The sequence below is a fragment of the Thermobia domestica genome, chromosome 16 (assembly GCF_964235325.1).
Source record: "Thermobia domestica chromosome 16, izTheDome1.hap1.1, whole genome shotgun sequence".
Classification (NCBI taxonomy): domain Eukaryota; kingdom Metazoa; phylum Arthropoda; class Insecta; order Zygentoma; family Lepismatidae; genus Thermobia; species Thermobia domestica.
In genome coordinates this window covers 138,165,701-138,191,383 of record NC_137469.1, presented here as the reverse complement: position 1 = coordinate 138,191,383, position 25,683 = coordinate 138,165,701, and the positions used below count along the sequence as shown (strand labels likewise).

The 25,683-nt window shown below is 35.9% G+C and overlaps 1 long non-coding RNA gene across 1 annotated transcript; it reads right to left on the bottom strand.

Annotated features, from left to right (window-relative positions):
• Positions 1-3,254: 3,254 nt before the first annotated feature.
• Positions 3,255-24,462, bottom strand: LOC145672810 (uncharacterized). Its single transcript, XR_014128672.1, has 2 exons — positions 24,186-24,462; positions 3,255-3,513 (listed from the first exon to the last, which is right to left on the bottom strand). It is a non-coding gene; the product is annotated as an uncharacterized LOC145672810 (long non-coding RNA).
• Between the last annotated feature and the right edge of the window lie 1,221 nt (positions 24,463-25,683).

Here is a 25,683-nt window from a genome sequence, read left to right as displayed (position 1 = left end):
CTTAGTACTCTAGCTTCTGGCACAAAAGTTAAACTTACGTTTTTCTATATATTCGTCAAAGCATACGTTTTTCAATATGTCCGTCAAACCGTACTTCCACATTTCTGTTATACTGTAGTTGTGCAAAGATTTAGCAATCATTTTCCAGATACAACCTTGAATACCAATTTATACAAATAATCAGTAGCGGATTTAGAAAAGTACTTTGGGAGGGGTTTCTCTGATTGTTTCGGTTTCTAAAAAGTCCTAATTTTATTTGGGAGATGCTTGAAGTTTATGAGTACAGGCATAACTAATATTTCGTTTCGTTTATATGTTTAGCAATAATCTTCCGGATACAACCATGAAGATCATTTTATACTGAGAATCAGTGGCGAATTTAGAAAAGTATTTTGGGAGGGGTTTTCTCACTACTAATGTTTAGTTTTTCTAAACATTCGTAATTTTTATTTGACAGGAGCTTAAAGTTTATGAATAAAAGCATAACTAATAGATATTTCGTTCGTTTTAGACATTCCACAACTTTGGGGAACAGGCTTCAGTCCGAAAGACCGACCCCCTAACCTTCGCAAAACCGTCACTACTGGTAATTAGTAATAATAACAATTTAAAAACAATAAGAAAGGAAGTCGGCCAACTCCTACACTCCTAGTCGGCCAGTACACGCACTATTTCTACATTCACAGATGGAATGAAGGAAAGCTTTGTCAGAATGGTCGAATGCTGGGTTGAATCCCGGACTTCCCGATAGAAGCGCAAAAGCCAACCACTCAGTCATGTCTGTTGTGCAGTTGTATTTAGCTTAACTTAAATATATTCCGTAGTCCTTTTTTTTGGGGGGGGAGGGAAGTTCCGTAATGATATGTTGAATTCCTCTTGTTAAAAAATCAGAAAACTTGAGGACTGGGTAAACCGTGATGGGGGTCAAGGGCGCCCATGTTGTGTTTTCCAAGGGGGGGCAAGTGTAAGCAACGTTTCAAAAATAGTTTCAAATTTTGCTGTAACTAATGTAAAAATTCTATTGGATTTTCGATATTCTGAAGTACATTTTTCTCTAGGGGGACGAGCGCCCCCTTGCCCCCCTGATGGGCGCCCTTGATGGTGGTTATAAAAACTTAACTGTAGAATTTCAAGAATATACAGAACCAAAAGTTCCAGATGTGCAGCCTTTAATTGTATCATATATATTTCTATTATGTTTTATTTTAATTTTATTTTGTTTCAAAAAGAGGGTATGGAATATTTTGAAGTAAAAAAACTACAGACAATTTTGCTAGTTATTTGTATAGTTTTTAAAAAGAAGTTTTTACTTTTATGGTTGGCTCGTTTACACCAGCTGTTTTTTTTTCTTAATAACTGGTTTAAACCAAAAAAATAAAAACAACAAAAATGCGAATCGTGTAAACTTCATGGTGACGTTTCCACATGTCAAACCATCTGCATTAGTCTTATTTCCTTTTCACCTTTCAATCAAGGTGTCCCATGTTCAATTCTCGGTCGAACCACAACCCTTCTCTCATGTGTAAACCAAGTAGCGGTTCGGATGTCACTTTAAGCGAAAGTCTTCTCCTTGATAACCTCGGTATTACGTAAGGATGTTAAGCCTAAACATACGAAACGAAACCAAATTATATATTTCTGCATGCCTGTTGTTTTATAAAGAAGCTAAGGTTGCTTAAATATATTGATTGAAATTGGTAAAATTTATTGATTGCCTACGTAGCTTCCAACATTAGTTTGGATTGGACTTTCAATGATATCTACATACTAAATTTGTAATTTAATACCTCAGTTTTAGCGTACTGATTATAATACGTTGACCTTTAAATTTTACATGGAAAGCAATAACAGGATTTTCCCGTTATTGTTTTACATTTAAAATAATGACGGGATTTTCCCGATGGCTAGGGCGGGAGTTTCTCAACTTAAGAAATTTACTGACCGGACTTCTTTAAGCTTATGGGACCTCTTCCAGCATAATCCCGTTGTTGCATAATAACACCAAGGCAAAACAAACTTATTTCTGTGAATATGTAATATAAATACATAAAGCAAAATATCTAAATCAAAAAACCTGGTTTAAACCCCAAAAAAGCCTGGTTTAAACTGCCGCCAAAAAACGGGTTTTTGGCATTTTTAGAAACAACCATGGTTCTTGCCAACCCTGCTTACTTTTGTATATAGGAGGTTAAATTTTTTTTATTATATACATTGGTTAATCCTTTGGAATTCATAATGTAAAAATGTTGAAGTAAAATTGTTTAAAATTTCTTTTCGAAATTCATGGTTTATTTTCGAGGTTTTATATTATTATCGGCATCAACCACTAATTAAATAACTTTTTCTGTTATAGAGAAGCAAAACAAAGTCTGCTTTATCAATTTAAAGCAGAATTTTGAAAAAAGACCAAAATTTCCCAAGCAAAAAAGCGAAGCAGAAAAAACCGAGTTTTTTCCAAAAAAGCCGTTTTTTTTCCGAACCCTTGCATCTCTAATCGTAATCCTAATCTGAACTTTTGAAGGGTGAAGGAAATTTCAAAGGGAAGCACTAATCTTCAAAACTTAGTTCGGAGAGATCACAAACTGCGATGAATCCTGCCCAAAATTAGCAACGTTTGCCAACATGGCGTCTGCTGAGCTGAAGTTCATATTTAACTGATTTGAGATTGTTTTAGCTGAAATTTCACTGAATTAAGACTCTCACGAGCTTCCTCACTATTTATTCATTATATGAAACTAATTTTACCAGATTTCTACTGCTTTCTCATTGTAAAATTCAAAATGTTTTCAGAGCAAAACTAGCGTGGTGTTACTCGAAACCTTTTCCAAGTAGAACAACAGGAAGACGCGCCATAATACTAAGGCGTCAGAAATTGTTCCAATCAGAACAAAGAATTTTGGCGGCGGAAAATATAAAACGAATAGCAAATAGTAGAAACTGGACAAAACCGGATTTTTGGGAGGATATGGGCATCTCAGAAGGATGAAGGGGGTCTAAATTATTCTGACAAATATCAGATTGGTGGACAATTTCGGAAATTTCTGTCCAATTGCTGACCTATGTTTTTGTAGCGCATTGAGATATATAATTTCAATAACCATCCGTTTGAAATGCCCATATAGAGAGTTTACAACGAAATAATATACAAATAAAGAAATTATACCCCAAAATATAATTCTTCCTGGATTATTCCGAAGCTCCCACATTAATTTTGGTTTGAGTAAGGAACAAATGAATTTAATACATAGGTCGAAAATTATGTATTGAGAAATTTACAGTACATGGTACGTTCGGAAAGTATTGGGTCCCTCCAAACAAAAATTTCATTACCTTGACTGTAATGGCACATTACATCTTCTCACAGAATTAAAATAGGAACTTCGTTCTTGTGTCACATGGATGGCAATAGATCATAGAAGTGAGAAAAACTGGTAAAGTCCTGCAGTGACGCCGTCATATTGAAATATGGTGGCTGTTCCCTCCAAACTTTCGTTACATTCAGTAAAGCCTCATCTGTAATAAAAGTTGTAGAATAGAATCTGCTCTTTCCATTGATATTAAAATCGTTTTGTTGTCTTAGAAACTAAGCGAGCTAGACCAGGTTATGTGGCGAGAGTGTCACTGTAATGAAAGGTAGCGATAAATATAGTAAAAATCGTAATGATTTTATTTTTCACAACAATCTTCTGTAGAAAGTTTCAAATCAAGTCAACAAGTTAAGAATTTCACACATAACTATATATATAATGTACAGTATAGAATCAACCAAATCTACTGGATGCCAATGAGATTAACAAACAAGAACGAGACACCAGGAATAAATGAATGGTCAGTTCCAATATATATAGCAGTGTATGATTATAACATCATCAATCAATGATAAACGTTTATTATTTAATATGTTTTCATTATTACTGGAAATCATCGTCATTTTCATCTTCAAACTCATCCGGTATGTCGGACTCATGTGGGGTATTCGAGCACGCTGAACCCCGACATTCTCCACATGCAGGTGAATAGTCCAGATTATGGCTTTGTCAAGAAGAACGACCTGATTGACAGCCTGTCTTACAGTTACAACGAACTATTTCCAATACATCCTTAGGTGCAGGAGGTAAATCTGTTAGTTTTGGAAGTAGTTGTCCATCGTCAATGGATCATCCCCATTCTGTTGGTAGCAGCCGTTCATTTCCCCTTCACACTTGAGTTTGGTAGTAAGTTCTCATACTACGGAACTTGGCTGCTGCTGATGTTGGTGGAAGGGACTGCGGCTTAATTGAAAAAAATATTTCTTACAACTTTTTCGCTGAACCGTTTAAATCGGAGCACATCAACAGTGTCTGATTTTGAACCGTTGTATATTGTGACTGTTGCTTTCTCACCTACTGCTACAACATCTTTGGTAGTTGCAGATGGATCATTGAAAACGTCTGCCCATTTGCATAAAGCTGTCTCTTTCATTATCATTTACAGACCTTTTCCTTTGCCCACGCCGAAAAACTGAGACGTGGAGTCACAACCTTGAAAGGCATGTACAAACAGAAGATTTTTATTAGGAATAGGATTTGTATTAGGGTTTTTTGTACTTTTTTTGGTGCAGATGTCATAAGAACTTGTTTTGAACTGTCTACAATTTTATGGCATAATATTGGTAAAATGGATTCCACACTACACAATTATACTTCAGCTTACTTCTAATAAGCATATTAAATAATGTTATTAAAGTTCTGTAATTTGTAAGTTTTTTTGTATTTATCAGTAAAAAAAGTCGTGAATGATTCATTAACGCATTTTTCTATATGTGCTTTATAGTTAAGTTTACTATTTAGTAATATGCCTAAGTGTTTTATACCAGCTGTTCTGGCAATTAATGTATTATTAATTGTATATTCTAAATTAATAAGAATATGTTGCCTAGAGTATGTTTATATTAAAGTTGTCGTGTGCCAATCTATCATTAAACGGATACGTTGTCACTATTCGTTCCTCGAGGTCCTGTCACACTGCTACGCATCTGCAGCTACGTTGCAGTAGGGCAAGGCATCGGATCGAAGACACAGATAAGGAAATGTTATAGAAGTGATAGACTTTATGTACAAGAAGAGAGATGTTGAAACAACTGACAGTAATTGATGTCATTCTTTTGCATTTGAATCCTTAAAAACAGATTTCAAAATCTCAGTTCATTTATTATGCTATTCATACCCATTATATAAACTTTTCCGTTTACTGTTGCACAAAATTTATCAGTTTGAATATCTATAACTTTAATCTAGTATTCGAACGGTCAGTTGAACATGATTTACTAAAGGAATATACAATTTCTAGCTCATCAAAGAGAATGGGAACAAAGAACTTAGCTGAAGTTGATCATTGCACTAGATATGTCAACAACTAATAATACAAAATAACCTTAGTTCCAAGATATTTTAAAGAAATAATGATCTAAGCACAATTAATTATTATTTTCCAATGTTATGTGTTTTAAATAATCAAAATAGACAACGGTAATTATACCGAAACAAAATATTTTAGGAAATCTTATTATTTGATGATAATTGAGTACACTTATTATACAAATCATAGTTAAAAGAAGAACAAAATTGGCATTAAATTCATAGTCTATAGAGTCCAATTCTTATTATGTGGTACAGATAGAGAAAATAACAGCATACTAGAAATATGAAAATTAATTATTTAACGTTGGAAAATTATAACACCATTTAACTGATCAGGAAATAATCAAGCAAAATAAAATAAACGAAAACCAACTGTAACGAAATCAGGTCGTTACAAAGTGTAGCTTATTTCTTAAAGACCATTCATGACATTTATTTAAATCATCCTGTAACTCTAAACAATTAGTATAATTCGTTATTTTCTTGTATAGCTTAACATCGTCAGAAAACAAAAGACACTGAAAATTTAGCAACACGTGGCAAATCATTTCTAAATAACAATAAAAAAAATAATGGTCCTAAATTAGAACCGTGAGGTACGCAGGATTTCCTTGAAAAGTAAATGATTTTTCTTGTTCATATGAGACAAATTATTTATGGTTATTCAGGTACGAAGATATTAGCCTTAGTAAATGAAAGGATAAACCACATATTTGATCATTTCTGAAGTAAAAGTGAATAATTTATTTTATCAAACGCTCTTTAAAAGTATGTATAAAGAGTGTCCACCGAACGACCTTCATTAAAAGAATCGAGTAAGTATTTAGTAAAGATCATTAGCTTTGATGTTGTACTCCTAATTGGGTAAAAAAAAAAATGCTGATAGTTTCACATGTTTAAATATTCACTTATATATGAATTCTTCAAATGTTTTAGAAGGTGCCGATATAAGAGCTGTTGGTCGATATATATATATATATATATATATATATATATATATATATATATATATATATATATATATATATATATATATATATATTTACCACATATACATAGGTAAGTTACCATACTTAAATATCAGTGTTACTTTACTTATTTTACAAATGTCTGGATAAATTTGAGGTTTTAATATGAGATTGTGTAAGTAACATGGAGGCATCATACGAATTAGTTCAGCGCAACCTTTAAATGTATAAGTCGGAATCTTATAATAACCCGTAGATTACTTGATTTTAACTTGATTGACTCTTTATACTAGTTTTCATTTGCTGAGCTAATATCAAAAGAATGTGATTTTTCGTTACATTGTCTTATTAGAATGTATCATTTGATCTTCATGCATCATTTGTGTGTGGTCCTATTGTTTCTTTTCTTCTTATTATTGAAATTTCGAAATTATTATTGGTCTTACTGGATATTATTTTCTACTTTATGTACAAATGATTTGTGTGATTGATTGATCATACTCTTCAATTTCCTACGATTCAATTCAACAAATTTACTGTAGCTGTAGTATGAACTTTTTTCTATAAAATTGCTGCTCCTTTCGACGGTGTTATGCATCAATTGACCAAGCGCCATTTTTCGATTTTCGAGATTTTTACATCAGCGAGTAGGAGGCAATGTAAATAATGTAGAAAATGTTTGAAACCCTACTACTTGCTTAACGTTCAGGAAAAGTTATTCGACCGAGCACCAAGCACTGAATTGTAATGGTAACATGTTTGTTGATGTTGTGTTGTGTTTGAGTTTAACGTCCAGTTCAGCAGCGTGGCTATATTAGATGTGGACCTACTGATTAACGTGGAATCCGAACCACATGAGCTCCCTCCGGGAATCGAACCCGGGTCTCCCACAGGTAACATGTTTGTGTTTCCTTTAATATCTTAGAACCATGTTTTGGCGCTTGGTCAATTGATGCATAACGCTGTCCTCCTTTAAGAGCATTATTATATCTCGAGTAAACCATGATGTACAGGATTGTTTATTATATAATTTCCTTTAAGGAATATAATTTTTAATTGCCTAAGTTGGGAAAAGGATTTGGAGAGGTATTGGTCCTGTCCTTATTCAAGGTACTATCGAGACTTATGCCTCGTATGACCTATGTAAACATCAGTCAGGATAGCCAACGTCTGATTTAAACCTGGAACGTTGCCAATGCTAAAACATTACTTAACGAACTGAGCTATGGTTACTCTCTTGAATTTACAATACCGAACTTGCATTAAAATCAGGCAGATCGGAAATACAGTTAGACAAAGACTTAAACTTATTTTCGGAAAACGGGGGACGAAAACCAGATTCGTTTTTTTATAGTTCAGATGCGAAAAGCGACAACAAGGAAAAAAAGAGATATAAACACTATCACTTTTCTTGCGAGCAAATAATAACCCAAATAACATAAGAAGTTAGGAAAACATATATTTCTTTTTAATTGGTCTACATCTCCATAAACTTCAAGTGGTTTTGACTTCTGTCATGCTCTTGAAATTTTTTACAACCTTTCTTCTAGTTTCTCATTTCGATCTTCCGAAATGTGAGGGCTGGGTACTCAGTATTTGCCCCAACTGCACAGAAAACAAAAGTAGAGCCTTGTTTAATGTATTCCAGACATGTGCAAATTGGAACAGGGACGGGTCAGCCACAGGGGATTTACTGGCGTCGAAGGCGGTACGAGACAATGTATAACATTTTCACAAAAATTGAATCACCATATTCAATTTATAAAATCGTTCGTCTTACAGTAATATAACAAGAACATGAAAACTGTTATAACGGTAACCAAACTATTTACTTAGTGAAGAAAAGCAGAAAAATCTATTTATTTACCATTTTAATGGAACACTTGACCAGTCTACCAATGTTCGGTGGTACACTCTACATTGGATGTTCCAGCGCGGAGAATATTTTCAAGCTGGACATCAGTTATCCAAGAAAAACTTCCAGCTCAGTTTAAGAGATTATGTAAGAAATTAATTTTCAATAACGAGTCAGGAGGACTTCATTAAAGGGCTCAGTAGGCCGGAAGCGGCCCGAGGGCCGGCTTTACATATGGCTGCTGTATTCCAACTACGGCATCTGCTGGAATCAAATCCTCTAGAAAACGTTTTCTTTTCCTAAATGTAGTACTGAGGTATCTCTTAATTCAGGTTGATTGAGATGCTTGAAACAAATCACTTCAGTAATAGGAGGACAAGTCTGTTTGAGAATCGTTTGCCTTTTAATTTACATTACCACCTGTACTTGTACTCTCATCATTAGAACGCTTTCAATAGCTAGAAGATAATTTGTTTCGGCTACATTATATGCCTTTTCACGTTCCACTTCACAAACGTTTTTTCCTTCATCACAAGACTTAGCTTGACGAGAAAAATATCTGCTTTTAATAAACTTTTCCATAATATTCTCAGAAGATATTCTTTAGTTCATTACATTTACTCTCCACAGTGCATACTACTTTGTATGTGATCTTTATTAAATTAAACACATTTAAGTCCTCTAATCTCGAAGCTGTTCATGTTACAAATACTTTTTATAAAATATGAAACTCTTCTTTTTCTAATTCTTAAAGGCTTATTTTTCCAAACAACAGCATACCATATAAACTTTGATAACCTACTGTAAGATCTACTTTCTGGAACTTCAAAGTCTTTTTAAGCTCATTACTGGGGTTGTATTGAAGAAAACGTGTTTTAAATACCATCATCATTCCTGCTGTTTTCACTCTCTGTCTTCACAACGCGGGAGCTCAATTTAAATCAAGTGATGATTATGGTTTGAATTCTCTAGTCAATTTAGAGAGCTTCCTGTTAAATTTAATTAAGTTAGATTACCGTTTAAAAGAATAATAAATGAGTACGCAATGGTTCAGGAAAAATATACCTAATTTTATTAACGTTGCACACCGACTGCTTAGAAGATACAATTTCAGAAGTTGCAACATAGAAACGAAATGCCATGTCTACAGTTTTTAAACTCATAAAACAAAGCTTGCAGTAGTAAGGAGGTACTGGTGTATTTAGGGGAGCTTTAAGTCATCAGCCTCCGTCTCAGAAACACCAGCAAAATTTGTTTTTGCTACATATAAAAAAAGAAAATATAATGGATTGTATTTCCACAGACATTAACCGGCCGCCCAGAAGCAAAGATCCTACATATGCCACTGGATTTACTTCATATTTTAAGAGATATAGGCAGAAACGGTGGGGATTTATTTTTGGATTGTGTTCAAGGGTCTTCGCATATGTTATGAGGGAGAGTACACCATTCAAATCCATATACTTTATTGTATTTGTGTTTTAAATCGGAAGTTTCAAGAAGGTCCGTATCCAAATGATTCACTCTTTCCGTTCGTCTCTGAATATAGCCAATATCCTGGGTGGATGATAATAGGCCCATATGAAAACAGATTTCCTAACTTTGTTTTGGGAAGTGGGCGTGTCCAAGTTTTGGGTGGTAAAAACCCTAATTAGTTGTTGAAGGTACGAGTACAATAACTAACTTTCAGATAAATAGGCTTACACCCACAGTCGAGTTTATGGGTGGGCTTCGGAGGATAAATCCCACCAAAACTTCTCCAAGCTGTAATGAATTGTAGATGCAAATTAAAGTTACAAGTGGTACCATCTCAATCACTCAAAACAAACTTAGAACACCAAAATTAACAGGCTATACTTAAGAGAACGAATGATAAATGAATAAATCAAAATCAATTTGGGGCACATGAGAGTTTTAGGAGGAGATCGGTGTCGCTCGTTACCTCTATAGGCTCTCCCTAACGACGTCACTGATCTGTAAACATTTTGAATCCCAAGAATGAATTAGAAGTTGAAAACCATTTATTTTTCCTGATCCACCTAACTCGTTCCTCCCATGATACAGGATTCTTCTATGCCATGGGAACTGGGACAAAAGCCCCACTTGTTCTATAGCCCTCTTGAAACAATAAATGAAAACATAAATATATGATATAAATCTAATCTAATAGAATATATCCAGTTCTATTACTTTTATATAGATATAAAAGGTATGTATGTATGTTCCACCAGGAAACGTCAGGAACAATTTCAACCGGACTCGGTACACATATGGCTTACATTACGGAAAAGAATACTGTGAGGTTAAGGCGCCCTTAGCACTCCTCAAGGCTTCAAAATCAGATTCCAGTTAAAAAACAACAAAAAAAACAGTAGTTTTAAGCATAGGAGTATGCAGCCAAACTCGCACTGTGGTACTTGTGGTTGCATACTTGTAAGGGACAGTTGATTGTCACGTTGTCTGTTGTTTGTGAACATGTCACGGGAAAACGGCTGAAGAATTTCAAATGAAATAAAAGAAATGAAATCTTCCAGTTTCGCATACCGTGGGAATGCCGTGTATGCTAAAGGAGAAGTGGAATAGAGAAAGTGGGAGGAAATGGGAGAACCACGAGAAAACCTATGCATAAGGTATTTGTCCAAATTTGAAATGAATTCTGGAATATTATCAGTACCTACCTCAAGTCGCTTTAATCAAAGGGCGCATCCTTAGGGAATAGAGGGGTACAGCCACTTACAAAAGTATCTCCACCCCCTAAGTGCTCTAATTCCAATACTTGGGGTCCAGGTAATTTACAGTTGTGAGAACGCCTAGATAGATGCAACCCAACTTACACGTAACTCTTCTCGGCACTGACAGCAGTTGGTAGCACTGAGTCAAGTCTGTATGCAAGTAAAATAGAGTAGATGAAGCACGAAACATTACTCCATTCTGAGATCAATCTCTCTGGTTCAAAGCGTGTTGTCCAATGAACATCATATGTTAATCTCAATATTGCTGTGTATGTAATGTATTGTTTCATTATATACTGTAATTCAAAGAAATAAAAACACTGATCACACATGAATCAGAAAATGCTTGAAACTAGACGAAAATATCAAAGCTAGAACAACTGCTGGAAATAAGTTAGTAAATCACTGTCTCCATTGACAGACCTTCTCCAATTCTCCTTATTCCTACATCTTTCTCTTTCTAGGAAAGAGATCTTGCTTGTTACACTGAGTATGCATTGAAATTGAAATTGAAACAGGAACACTTGAAAAAGTTTCAGCCTGGTCGGGATTCGAACACGGGTCCTACCAAATAGAAGTTCAATGCGCTAACCGCTCACCTACCGCACCACTTAGTCTTCCATCCAAACTAATACCTACTTAAAATCGTTTCATGAAAAAATATAAACAAGATACTCAAATATAACAAAAACACACAAATATAAACAAAATATAAATAAAAATATAAATAAGAAAATATAAGCAACTAATGTGAGTGTCTTAATGACTTACTCGAGATTTCCTTGTTTAACTAAAAAACAAGTTATATAGACGTTCCTCAATGAGGAAAATATCACGAAACGTTCTTCAAGTTGAGGCTACGCCATTGGCAGAGCCATAACTTGTGGGGGCAGGAGGGAGCCCATTTTGAGACAAAATTTTCTTACTCCATATACGATACGAACATGGAATTAGAAATGAAGCATCAAACAGGGTCGCTACATTACATAAACAAAACAGCACACAAACGTTAAATAGAACAAAAATGAGTCGTGGACCCACTTCAATAAAAAATGTCTACTCTTAGGGGCTCTAGAAATAATATTTATTCGTATGACTTTGAGATCTATCAATATTGTCCCCTAATAATTTTGTCATGTATGGAATGGGCCCAGGGAGTAACTAACGGAACCGCAGACCTTGCCGTGCGAGAGGGCCCACAGGCTCCGGGGGAGCATAAAGATTAAGAGAGAGTTGGAAAGAGGGGGCCCAAGAATTAGAAGAGAGATTTGAAAAGAGGGGGCCCAAGAATTAGAAAAGCAACTTTTTCTAGGGCCCAAATAAGCTTATTAATGCTTCCCCCCCCCAAGAAGAGTATAAAAGTTACGGCGCTGGTCATTGGTCCCGATTTACATTACATTTCGTCTTTACCATAACTTCTAATTTCCAAAGAAGAAAAGACGACAGCAATTATTTTCACATTCTTTGAATTGTGTCAACACGAGTAAAAACAGACAGTTCTATATTTATGTTCCATAACTACTAATTTATTTTCTTATATTCATATGAGGAATTTGTGGTAAATTGAGCCGCTGGCGCTAGCCGAGTGATCTCGGACTTTCGGTTTCTGATCATGATCCGCAATCCACTAGGGGTTCGAATTCCTCTGAAGAGCAAGGTCGGAATTTTAACTGTCCTCAGTATTTCTGTCCCTGTAGTGTTTGGAATACGTCGAAAGGACATGAGGTACCAGTGGCGAACAATACGCCGGTTGGGGCGATTTGTCTAAAAAAAATGTGGAAGGAGGAAACTCCCATTGCAGCTATTTGGGCTCAAATCCCGTCGTGGCAATTATTAAGTTTTCTGAATGGGAAGATAATGTTTATGTAATTGGTATTGCAATTATGTTAATCCTGTTATGCAATTATGCAATTATGTTAATGCAATTATGTTATTATTATTATTATTATTATTATTATTATTATTATTATTATTATTATTATTATTACCACAGAAGGGAAGAAAAAGTAACATAGTCGAAGGTATTCATAGGAACAGAAATGATATACAGTATGTCAGATGTTTCTTAGGTTTACACATGAACGCAATAATATTATTCCGTTTATGGATTTACAGATAGAATTATCATTTTATGACAACAAGAAATGGAATATAAATATTTGTTAGCTGATAACAGTAATGCATCATTTTGTTTCGCCCTTCTTCTAGGTAGACAGGTGAGGTGACATCTTAAATAGGATCATTCCCGTGACTAGCGTTGTAAGTTCGATCACTATTTGCAATTTGTGCACAGCTAGGAACAATTCCTTGGAACTCATTTTTGGCCTATACTACAGCAGTAAGGACGCGTTTAGCCCTTATGTGTTCATCAATTCTTGTCCGAACACGTTACTTGCTAGACAGTTACAAGGTTGAAAGGGATGGCGTAATTTTGTGTTGTTGGCATTTCACCTGTAAAAGAAGTCGCCTCAACTCTTAGACCCAGAGAAATTGAATATTTTTCATGTTAGTATACATCAAAACTATCAGTATTGTAGATTATAAAAATATCCTGATTTGCCCCAGCCGGAATCGAACTATCGTCCCCAACATTATGGAACTAACGCTTAAGCTACTACTCTCTAAGACATCACTGTCCTGGGAGAAGGAAGAAATGGAGCTGCAGTGAATTCAGTAATTACACACTTTTATGATTCCAGTGTGATAATGCTGAAATTTTCTGATTTCAGTCATGATAAAATAGTAAAGTATTGTCCAGAAAGAATAGTCCAGAGAAGTCAACTTTAAATTGACAACTCATATGTACGGAGGCGCTGCCGTATACTCTCGCCTCGGGCCCTACTTTTTCACGGCATGGAATTGGACAGATACTTATATTGATTGCAATCTGGTGTTTCAGGGCACTGGGTTATTTTTTTAAAAAGTTAACTAATTTAACGATCCTTTCTTAGTACCTTGTTTCCTATTTTGACCCGTTTTACTAACATTTACAGTTTCACCCACTAACTCTTTAAGAACAGGGACAAAAACACAGAAACATGGAGGACAGTAAAAATCACAAACACTATTCGCGCCTTCTTCCCTTGCCTGAAGTAAAAGAATAAAATATGGTGAACATGCAATTTTTGGTCTTTCATTTTCTATGGGGTGTCAAATCCAGAGTTGGAGTGGGTCAAATGGATCGAGTTTTCTGAGTGGGTCAGTGGGTCGTGGGTCAACAGAATGTGACCCACTGCGACCCATCATCCACCATGACGCACTGCGACCCACCACCCACCGTGACTCACCACTCACTATGACCCACTCTGAACCACCGACACACTCCGCTCACTGCAATGTAGACAACATCTGAACAGCATATTTTTTTTACACTCGACCCTAGCCATAGAAACTAAATACACATTTCTGATTGGTTGCAGCTTGCGATTGTCCAAACCTTTTGGTGTATGCATTGTGTATTATTGTAGTAATAAAAGAAAATTGTCATTTTGTTGGAATTGAAGAAAATTGAAGAAGCAGTGAGGTTAGATTTATATCACGGCATTCAAGGTGGAACAAAACGAGCCCTGCGGAGCTTCTAACCCGCTCCTCCTCCTGCTACTACTAATACTACTTCTACTGTGGATTCATATAGCAAAACTGCACACGTAACGTAAACATTTTTTTAAGTATTATTTTCATCTTATTTTAATGGAAAAAGTGTTTTAAAATTTTAAAAATAAAATATAAAAATTAAAAAAATTCCTTGGGCCGAGTTTGAACCCACACCAAAAACAATCATAATTACTAGCCTATTGCGCTAGTACTTTCGGCCACGAAGACCGTCAGTAACAGACACTTCATTTTTGCTATATTTGTGCTACGTGGCGAGAAACGGATAACTCTAACTTACAAGAACTGTGTATTTATCTCCCATGAATAGGGTGAGCGTGATTTAAAAACATGCTTTTGAGCACTGGTGAATTTGTCTACGTTTTACTTTCAAGGCCTCCATTTCCTTTTTCATTTGATTCTGTTTACTTACCTGAAATGAGTATCTCTAAGTAAAAAAGAACTTGATGCACTTTTGGATATTGATATTTGTAATTATAATAATAGCAATAGGAGGTATACTACTACTTGCCTTTCGAGACACACAACCTGTGAGTTTTAGAGGAGCTAACTACTGGAAACAATACATTTTTGAATCACTGCAATATATAAATTATTATATAAAAATTGAATGTAACTATGTGTGCCTAATCATCACGGCCAAATTGCAGTCAAATAAAATGACTTTAGGTATATAGTTAGGCCTTAATGCAAACTGTGATGTTATCATATTGCGTTCATTATAATAATACCCTAAGGGATATTGTGGATCCGAATATTTGCGAAAAAATTGAGTATCTCACAAGCCGTTAAACTTGCGGATCTGAAATACAGTACATTAACTCTTTATTGAAAATGAACAGAATGTTTCCTAGCATTTTTTAACATTCTCCTTTATGGGGAAGGGTGCATTTTCTACATATGGTAAATAGATAGTAGGTTAGTTTGTAAAAATAATTGAAAACGATCGATATTAGTTGAGAAAGAAGAAATACAGCCGGGTTCTACTCCCGGCGGGAGCTCATGTGATTCGGATTCACGTTAATCCGTACCCCATACTATTCGTCGCGGTCGAAAATAGCGCGCAAAGACGCCGGTGTCCAGCGCCGGCAATCCGACCGCGGCATCTGGTCGGCATGGACAAATTGTCCGACTGTAGGCGGCAGGATCCTGATGGGGTTATAACGGCTTGAGTATGAAACTTGAGGAATTTGCTATGGAAAATTTTTCATTGGAAACAAAAAACTGTCCTTATAATCAGAAATTGGGAACGATTCCGTTTTTCAACACATCATGTGCATAGTGATAATGTTGTCAATCGTCCCAGTGGTCGAGTGCGTGCTCTCCCCGCTGGTCTATTGGCTATCACATGCGCCTTTGGTGTACGGGGTCCCGGGTTCGATTCCCGGTGAAAAAGCCTTTGGAATTTTAACTGTCCTCGATGTTTCTTTGTTCGTGTCCCTGTCGTTCTAGGTTAATAGAAAAACGGGCTAAGCTCACTGAGAAAAATCCGTTATCTGGACAGCGTTATATTGTACTAATATACGGAATCCTTATGTTTACTACAGAAATCAGTACTTAGCATACGCTATCCATATGTTACATACGCACTGTCCTTAGATGTTACATCATGTCGTTGCAGGATGTCTGACATCTAACAGTTTTCCGTATATCACATGCATATACTTATGTCACATTCCTCAGCTATATGTTATATACTTCCATCCAGGGGGTGCCCTTAACCCATGTCCCGAACCTCTACTTTCACGCTCTCTTCACCAGCGAGTGACGTCACCAGCGAGGAACTTAGAGCTTGTCGTCTGCTTGGCGCGCGAAGATTTGCTAGTAAGGTCACAAACAATTATTTATTTTTGGTTTTTGCTGTGTTGAATTGCGTTGCTTTCTTTTCTAATGGCAAATTTTTTGGGACACATCTTTCTATTGTACGTTTTTGAGTACGTGGACAAATATTATTTAATAGAAAAAGTCTATATCTCGAAAGATTTCTTTACGTGGGCTTGGCTGTACAGATATTCAATATTGCAAGATACAGGGAGTCCATAAAGTCCTGCAGCAACGTAAAACTCTAACTTGGAAACCGTTACGTTTAAGTGTATAAATTTTTGGGTTTGGAAGAAGTTTAAAGTTTTGTTCTGGCCACAATGCTCGATGACGTTTGCGCTGGTAATCACGTGACTTAAGATGGCGCCTTAGTGCAAGTGCCTTCCGCTCGCATTCAGAGATGGAGTGGGTCAGTGGGTCAAGTGGGTCAAGTTTTGTGAGTGGGTCGTGGGTCAACAGTATGTGACCCACTGTGACCCAACACCCACCGTGACCCACTGCGACCCACCACCCACCATGACCCACTGTGACCCAACACTCACCGTGACCCACTGCGACCCACCACCCACCATGACCCACTGCGACCCTCCGACTCAGTATGATCTACGGACCCACTCTGCTCACTGCATTGTAGACAGTATCTTCTGAAGACTGGTAAACTTGTCTTCGTTTCACTTTCAAGACCTTCATTTCCCTTCCTTTTCCATTTATTTCTGTCTGCTTACCTGAGGTGAGTATATCTAACTAAGTGAAAAAAAGAATTTCAGGCACTTTTGGATATTGATATTTTTAATTGTAATAATAGCAATAGGACTTATACTACTACTTGGCTTTCGAGACCTGTGAGTTTTTAGAGCAGCTAACTACTGGAAAAAATACATTTTTGAATCACTGTAATATATAAATTATTTATAAAAAAATTGAATGTAACTGTGTGCGCCTGATCATCATGGTCAAATTGTAAAGTCAAATGAAATGACTTTTGGTATATAGTTAGGCCTTAATCCAAACTGGGATGTTATATTGCTTTCATTATAATGCATAATATTCTAAGGAGGTAATAAGGATCCGAATTTTTGCGGGAAAAAAAATGAGTATCTTACAAGCCGTTCAACTTACGGAGCTGAAATTCAGTGTATTAACTCTTTATTGAAAATAAACAGAATGTGTCCTAGCATTTTTTTAAACACTCCTTTATGAGGGGGGGGGGCACTTTCTATCTATGGAAAATTGGTAGTGAGTTGGTTAGTAAAAATGATCGAAAACAATAGATGTTAAGAAAAAAATCAGAAACAAAAAATACAGTACTTGGCTTCATATATCCATTGCTTTCTACTATAATAATTGCTGAAGTTTATTATATGGAGCGCTTACAGCACAGTACAATCAACCCATGAAGTTGTGAGAAAAATAGGCATAAAATTTGTACTGTAAGCTTAATTACACGGAAATTTTAAGTTTGGATTGTACGCATATGGAAAATTTTACACTTTTTTCCCTTTACGTTGGTCTACTTACCTTGATTTGGAACTTTCAAATTTCATCCTTTTTTCCACTGAAAAGTATCGATAATTCAACAAGAAAATAACTATACTATGATAATTTAATTGAAATTCCTCGTAATTTCACACATGACAAACATCAGTGTGGTAATTGAATGGGAAGAAGGAGGGAAATTCCCATTCACCTCAGAACATTTTCCAGGAACCTGGTTCCCTTTCGCTTTCTAGACGGGGGAGGGAACTTGGTTATGACATCAAATCTTCATGTTTAATTACAAAAATTAAATTTATAAACAAATAAGAAATCATCAGTTTATCAGGCTTTAATTGATAATTTATTCACAAGATTCCCTATCGAAGGCGTGGTAGATGAAGTTTCTGTTCTCCATGAGTCGACATTTCCAACTGACATGGCCGATATGGAAAATATGTTGTATGGTGATAGAGAGATGATACTTATTGCTGAGTATTTCAAAACTGACCAAGAAAAATCTTTATCAGACTTAAGTCTAACAAGCAGATTGTCGATGAGGAGTTGCAGAAATCGGGTAGAAGTATTATCAATTTCCACGACAGAGTGCGAACGGGGATTTCCCCTTATGAATTTACAGATGACTGATATTACAAATAGACTAAGTGCTCAAATATTGTCTAACTTGTTGTTCATCAATGTTAATGGCCCACCGCTAGACAAGCTCAAAGTAGACGAGCTAGTTCTTTCTTGGCTCAAGGATGGACATCATTCCAATGCGGATGATTTACCACGAAAAAGTTACCAACAGGAAATAAACCTGATTTCAGTTTTGTTTTAAGGTGAAAAATTATGAGTTATGGAAAATGTATACTTGTATTACTAATGGCTTGTTTGTTTTATTCAGCTTTGTACCTAATTTTTAGTAAGTCTCTTCTTTGCTTTAGGTAAACTAGTTTGAATAAATACTGATAATAATTGCAATTATGCATATTTGTAACTTAAATTTAACGTAGTGTTTTAGTGATTACACAAATTACAATTATGAGCATACTTTATGGAGTTGCTCTCACATAGCGCACCTCCACACTATGAAAAATGATTTTTCAAGTCTTTTGTACAGAAGAGGCCGTGGATCGTGTTCAGAGTCGATGATGGATTTGATGAGTCAGAGTAGGTCACAGTGGATTAAAGTGGGCCACGGTGGATGAGAGTGGGTCATGGTGGGTCGTGGGTAAGAGTGAGTCATGGTGAGTCGTGGGTCAGTGGGTCGCGGATCGCGGTGGGTGGTGGGTCAGTGGGTCGTGGGTCAAGTTTTCGTTGATCCACGCCAACTCTGCACTCATGGTAGAAATAAGACAAGGTAAGCCCATCAGCGGACGCGTTTTCGTTCTACTCGCGCATTGACGTCAGCTTCGACACACGCTCGGGCGGGAGTCACGTTGTCGTCTGCTTGCTGTCGTATACTCTCTTTGAAATCTGATGTGAAATTACAGTTTTCTCCATACTTTCAGATATTTATTTGCTATTTCTAATTTAGATGTCTATTATATTACTAGAATTTTATGCCTATTATATTACTAGAATTTTATGCCGGCTTAGAAATATATTTTATTTTTTAAAAATGCAGATAAAAAGTCTATTTAGACAAGTTTCCTCACCACCCTAGAGGTATTGTCCATAGCGCGTTTTTTTTTTTTTTTTTTCCTTAAGTGGTATCCCCAGTAGGCCTAATCCACTTGCATTTGCCAATCCAAATGTCTGTACTGAACTTTTAATTCCCTCACTTCGCCACTTTCTTCATTTTTTTGTAAAATGTTCTTTTGGAGGAAGAGCTTTTCAGTTGGTTATTTAGTTCATTGATCCTTATATATGTTCTAAGTCGGATAAAGTACGTTAAAACCTCCAATGCACACTTGTTATCAAATTCATTTTTTATGATACTTGTTAGTTTTTTAATGATGCCTTTTCCTTTGCGGATAAATTCTCCATGATAATCAAGAAAACATTTATTGGCTACTTTCATTGTGTCTAGAAGTTCCTTTGATGGAAATGACAGTCCTCCTCTAGAAATAAATTTTGTCCAGTTACACTGCAGTCCTTGAAGAGGTTCTTTGACAGAGAGCTCTGGATACTTGATTTTAAATTTGAAAGCTACTCGCCCAGCTATAAATTCAAGACTTTGTTCTTCAAGGTCATGCGTATTAAATGAACACATTTGATCTTCATTTTCGTTTTCATCATCTGGCAAAAAATGTTTCAACAGTTGTATGTTGTACATAATTCCTCTTGCAATTCGGAGTTTTTCAAGTATACACCTTCAGTTAATGCAGATGTTACTGGTTCCTGCTGCGTAAAAGATTCTTCACTGGCTTCGACATTTTTACCATGAGTGAATAAAGCAGCAGAATGCTTTCCCATTATATACCCTCTTAATCTGTACTTAAACCCTAGAGAATCCGGATGGTCATTACTTGAACCCATGCCTCTGATATAAGAAAAAAAGTTTTCTAAGCAATCTTGATTTAATTTCCTTGTCAAGAGGAACTTTACTCCAAACTTTTCATTCACAAATTTAAATAAAGAAATTAAAGATTTACAATTTACTTGAAATCCGATCTGAAAAGGCAGTTTTTGTTTATTTCCGTTTACTCTAAGGCCTTCCATACAGCTACTCACATCATTTAAGTTTGATATTTGTGCTTCGTTCATCGTAAATGCATTTCGTACACCATTTTTTTCATACAGTGTAGATGAATTAAAAATGTCGAACCAGTCGTTCACAAGCTGTATAAAGTCGGCAGTCGGAGTGACATCATACGGTAACATTTTATTATCTCTGCAAAACATCAGTGCTTTAGCTACAGTATTTGATAACAATTGTGCAGCAAGCTTCACATTTTGCCTTTTAAAATTTGCAACCTGTAGGTGTTTATCGCTAATATTGTATGCGATCTTTAGTTCTTGTGATAAGTTAATTAACCTCACCACAAATTTTTTGCTAATTTCCTTATCTGCAAGAGAAAATCCCTTATCTACAAAATGGTTTCTTACTAGTTTTAGCAAGTGGGGTGCATCTGCGAAAACAAATATTTCTCGTGATTCATCATACGGGTTTTTGTACGTTGTGTTCTCGTTAGTTATCCCCAGTTCTTTCCATAAAGAACGGTTTGTGCATCCTAAATCACTCACTTGGGCAACTACTTTATAGCCACTGTTTTCAAGTGCTTCTATCACTGATTTCAACGTCGACTTAGTCATTGGCTTGTCAAAATCAAAGTAAATTGGTTGCATTCACTTCCCACACAATCCTCTAGCCATTATTACTTGCACGAATTGATGTGGACCCATTGCTTCTTCATGTTTTTTGTCAAAAGAAACAAGTCCACTTATTTTCATCTCGTCAAACGATATGACAGTCAACTTTTCTAATTCTGTCATCGTTTCTCCCTTTGCCTTCATTAGTGCAAGAACTTGACGCAATAGTGCCATATTAATATCCAATTTAGCTACCCACCTCCTTAAAGTCGATACCGATGGTAGGGGGTATTTAAGAACATTGCGTAAGTAGCGATATGCTTTAGGACTAACATATTTCAAAGAAATTGCCCGAGCAATGTCCTCTGTGCTCCAAAGAATTCGTTTATCTTTCTTTAGAATGCATTGTACTTGCCCTGGTGTAAAATACTTCGACAATATATTCATTACTTTGGAATCGATTTCCTTGCGCACAGTATTCCTCAGTGAATGTAGCTCTTCTTTCATTGTTAACTTTTCTTTGTGAATTTCCCTGTTTGTTATGAGCAAATTATCTCTCTCTTTTTCTAAATCTTTGATTCTGTTCTGTAGCTTTTCTATATCTGTCGGCATTCTACAATCCAGATGCTCATTTTTTTCTGATACATCAGCCGATGTGCAAGGAGATGGGTCTTTCTCCTTCAAGATATTATGAACCATTTTACGATTCTCCCTTTTCTTCAGTCGTATATTTCTGTCACTCCTCTGGTCTCCATCACTGCTAATACTACGTGGAAGATTTAAAGTAGGAACATCATCTCTCTTCAATTTTCTACTTTTAACAGGAGAATAATTAAGCAATTTTTCCTGCATACTTTTGTATTTTGACTCTTCATCAAAATGGACGGAGCAAATGACAGCTGAAATGTAAATGGGAAAGGACGAACTTTACTTCCTTCTTTTCCCTGCTTCATCTACGTAAATAATACTATTTTTAAAAAAGTGAAACATGTAACATATTAAAGGAGGGTGCTTAAGACAAATTATGAATAACAAACCTCAGCTATGAAAATATTCGAATATATTGTCTTCTATCATCAGAAAATAAAGTTGACACGAAAGAACAAAAAAATATGAATTTAAGTATAAATTTTCATTCCAAATATGTCCTTTTATAAACCACTACTGAATTGAAGAAAAGAATCACATATGAACTGCAGTTACGTGATTAAATTTTAGCTTCAGAAACCAATACCCAGAAACATGCAAAGTCTCTCATGTATATATATATATATATATTTATTGTATAACAAGCCTTTGGCTGCCTGGAGACTTCGCCCCATATACCCATATTTGCTCAGCTTACGACCTCGCATCCCTAAGCAGGGACGTCATTTCAGACTTCGCTTGAGGGGACAAGAGCACCACCGACATAAGAAATGAAATGAAATGAAATCTTTAAGTTTTACGTCCCACGATTATGCCGGGTAGGCTAAAGGAGACGGTGATGATGAGAGATGAGTGAAATAGTGGAATGAAGAAAGTGGGAAGAAACGGGACAACCCCGAGAAAACCCACGGATACGGTGTTTGTCCACCACAAAGTCCACACGGCGCGAGCTGGGACCCCAAGCACCGGAGGTGAACGCTCTACCACTGAGCCACCTTGCCCCCCTCACCACCGACATAAGACTTCAACGTTTTATACTAGTATATCAGTAGACAATCGATTAAAGTATACGTATTCCTCAAACTCTTGGGGCGGGCAATTGCCCTTTCCTGCCCCCCTAAATGACGCCCCTGTTCCTAAGATCTCTAATCCTAAGGAACTTCCAGATACGGGTATCTTATTACAACAATTGCGACCTCCAACTTTTTTCTTTCTGCCCTTTTTTCAAGAGAAATATAAAAAAAACACTAAAATGCGTCTTTAATTATCATGTCTCTACTCAAAAGGGATTTTCGAGATATGGCTATTTTATTTTACCAATTACAACCCCTACACTTTTCTTTTCTAAGGGAACATTAAAAACACTAAAATATATCTTTAATTATTTTAAATTAAAAGTCAAAACACGAATTTTCAAACCATTATCCTTAGGGAATTTCGAGATGTGACCATCTAATTTTAACAATTGCAACTCTGACTCTTTCCCCTTTCTTTCTTCCATCGTAAGGAAAGCATCGAGAACTCTGAAATATGTCTTTAATTATTTTAAATGATGAATCTAACTACCAAATTTCATGTTTTTAGCCTTAACGATTTTCGATATGGCCATTCAATTATAACAATTGTATCATCCTTTTTTTTCTTTCCTTCTAGGGAAAATATCAAAACATGCTAAAACACATACCTAATTATTTAAAATGAGAAATCGAAATACCGAATTTCATGTTCTAACTTTCAGAGATTTCGAGATATGGACATCATATTATAATAATTGTAATTTCCACCTCTTTCTCATTCGCACTCCTTTTTTCTTTCCATCTAGGCCAAATATCACAAAACGCTGAAAAAATCGGTCTAATTATTTTAAATGAGAAGTCCATACATCAAATTTCATGTTTCTAACATTAAGAGATTCCAAGATATGTTAACCGTAGCTGAGAAAGTTACACCCCTATTTTTCTCCTCCTTTTGGAATCGCAGGAGCAGCGGGTTCATATTCCACCTGTTATATATACATTGTATACTTGAATCTCTATGTAAGCAGCAAATTAATTCAGTTATAAACCAAATTTCGGTACACTCAAGATAAACTCTCTATTACTTGTAAAATAATTTGTATGAACTTTAAATTTTAGGTTTAATCACAGAGAAAAATTTTATAATGGAGGTAGGTTTGTGATAAAAAAGCTTTTGGACAAGGTGGGGCCGCGACGCTTTGTCATTGCCTTCAATCGGTTGATGACGACGTCCTAAGAATGGAAATTACAATGTAAAGCAGGTTCCAAACTGTGAATCGAGCTCGGGATTCCTTGGTTAGAAGACGACAAACTTAACCACCAGAATGAACATGAAAAATGATGCTGTGCTCATTTCTTTGGAAAAAAATTTTAATTAACAGACGTAAAAGTAATCAACTCACCATTCTTCGGATTAATGTTGTCTTTCCTCTTGCAAGCAGATATCCACAATTTCTGTAAACCCTCCTGTTTTGGAAATGAATAGAATTTGACATTCTCTTCTCCAACTTTTCTATTTCGTGTGTTCGCTATACAGCCATACACAGCGCAAGAGGGCATTGTTAAAGTTTTCAAAGTCAATGTAGCAAGTACAGATGAATTCTATTTACACAAGATACACAGTACGAAATAAACAACAATATTTACACAGAAAATGTCATACACAACAGTGTATACCAAAATAACCAATCTTTCAAAAACAAAGAAAACAGAAAATCAACACAAATACAACTAAGAACTTGTCAACTGAGAGGGTGAGACAAAGATTTCTTGTTCGGAGGGTGCAGGGTCAGTGACTTGGTGTCGAAGGTGACGTCACGAGAAACAGAGAGGCTGCGCGTGGGTTTACCTTCTCTCTTATTTCTACCATGCTCTGCACTGAAGCACCATGAACCTGTTGCAAATTAATGTTGTTATACCAAGGAAATAAAAGTCGATTAATAAATAGTCACGAGTACTCCGACTAATTTTTCTTCCTTTATTATTATTATTATTTAGTCCAGGCGCATTTGTAAGTCCGTGGGATTTTGAATGAAGGGATGTTGCGGGTAGGTTGAATATCTTCATTAGGAGGTACCTAATCATGTGGTACCAGGTGGCAAGCCGAAAACTGTGGCAGAGGACCGGGAAGGGAGGAAACAAAATGGCCGCCAGTAACAGTTGTCTCTCTGGCTTTAAAGTGCTATAACTTCTACAACTTTTATACTAAAACCTTGAAAGTTGTGCAAATAGGTAAATAACACATCAACCATTCCATTCTAGAACAATTTGGTGCAATAGCGACGCCATATTTTAAATATGGCGACGTTAAATCCCAAAATTCGGTATTATTTATTTCTTTTCTTTATATTCAAACGGAAATAACTCGTAAACTGACACAGATAGGCGAAATCACCTTGAAGTAAATATTATGGGTTTGTGTAAGGGCTTTCCAACGAGGTATATGTCATTTCTGTATCTTTAAAACTAACGGAGCTAGACTAGTTTATGTTACAGTATGGGTATACCTTATAGCTTTTAATATAGGATTAGTAAAATTAGGCGAAACCTGCATTTTTAAGTTTGTGAGTTACCACCCATTATATACCATCAGAACTTGTTCCAGGAAGGTTTGTGTATTGCGCGGCAGATAATATTGACTTCCAAGAATACTTGCCATATGGTAAACGGACTCTACATGGTACTGTTATGGTTATTTATCAAGAGAAACAGGAGGAAGATGTATCTTCTGAAATCAGTTTGTCAGGAAAACCTACGACTAGATCACTCGAGAAGATACCCGAATCAATGTCTAAAATGCTACCTTGCGTCATCTCAGGATCATTAAGACCGTCAAATCCCTCTCTGGTAAGTTCAGCAAAGTCTCCAGAAGAAAGTTCTGAGTTAATTCAGAGATACGAA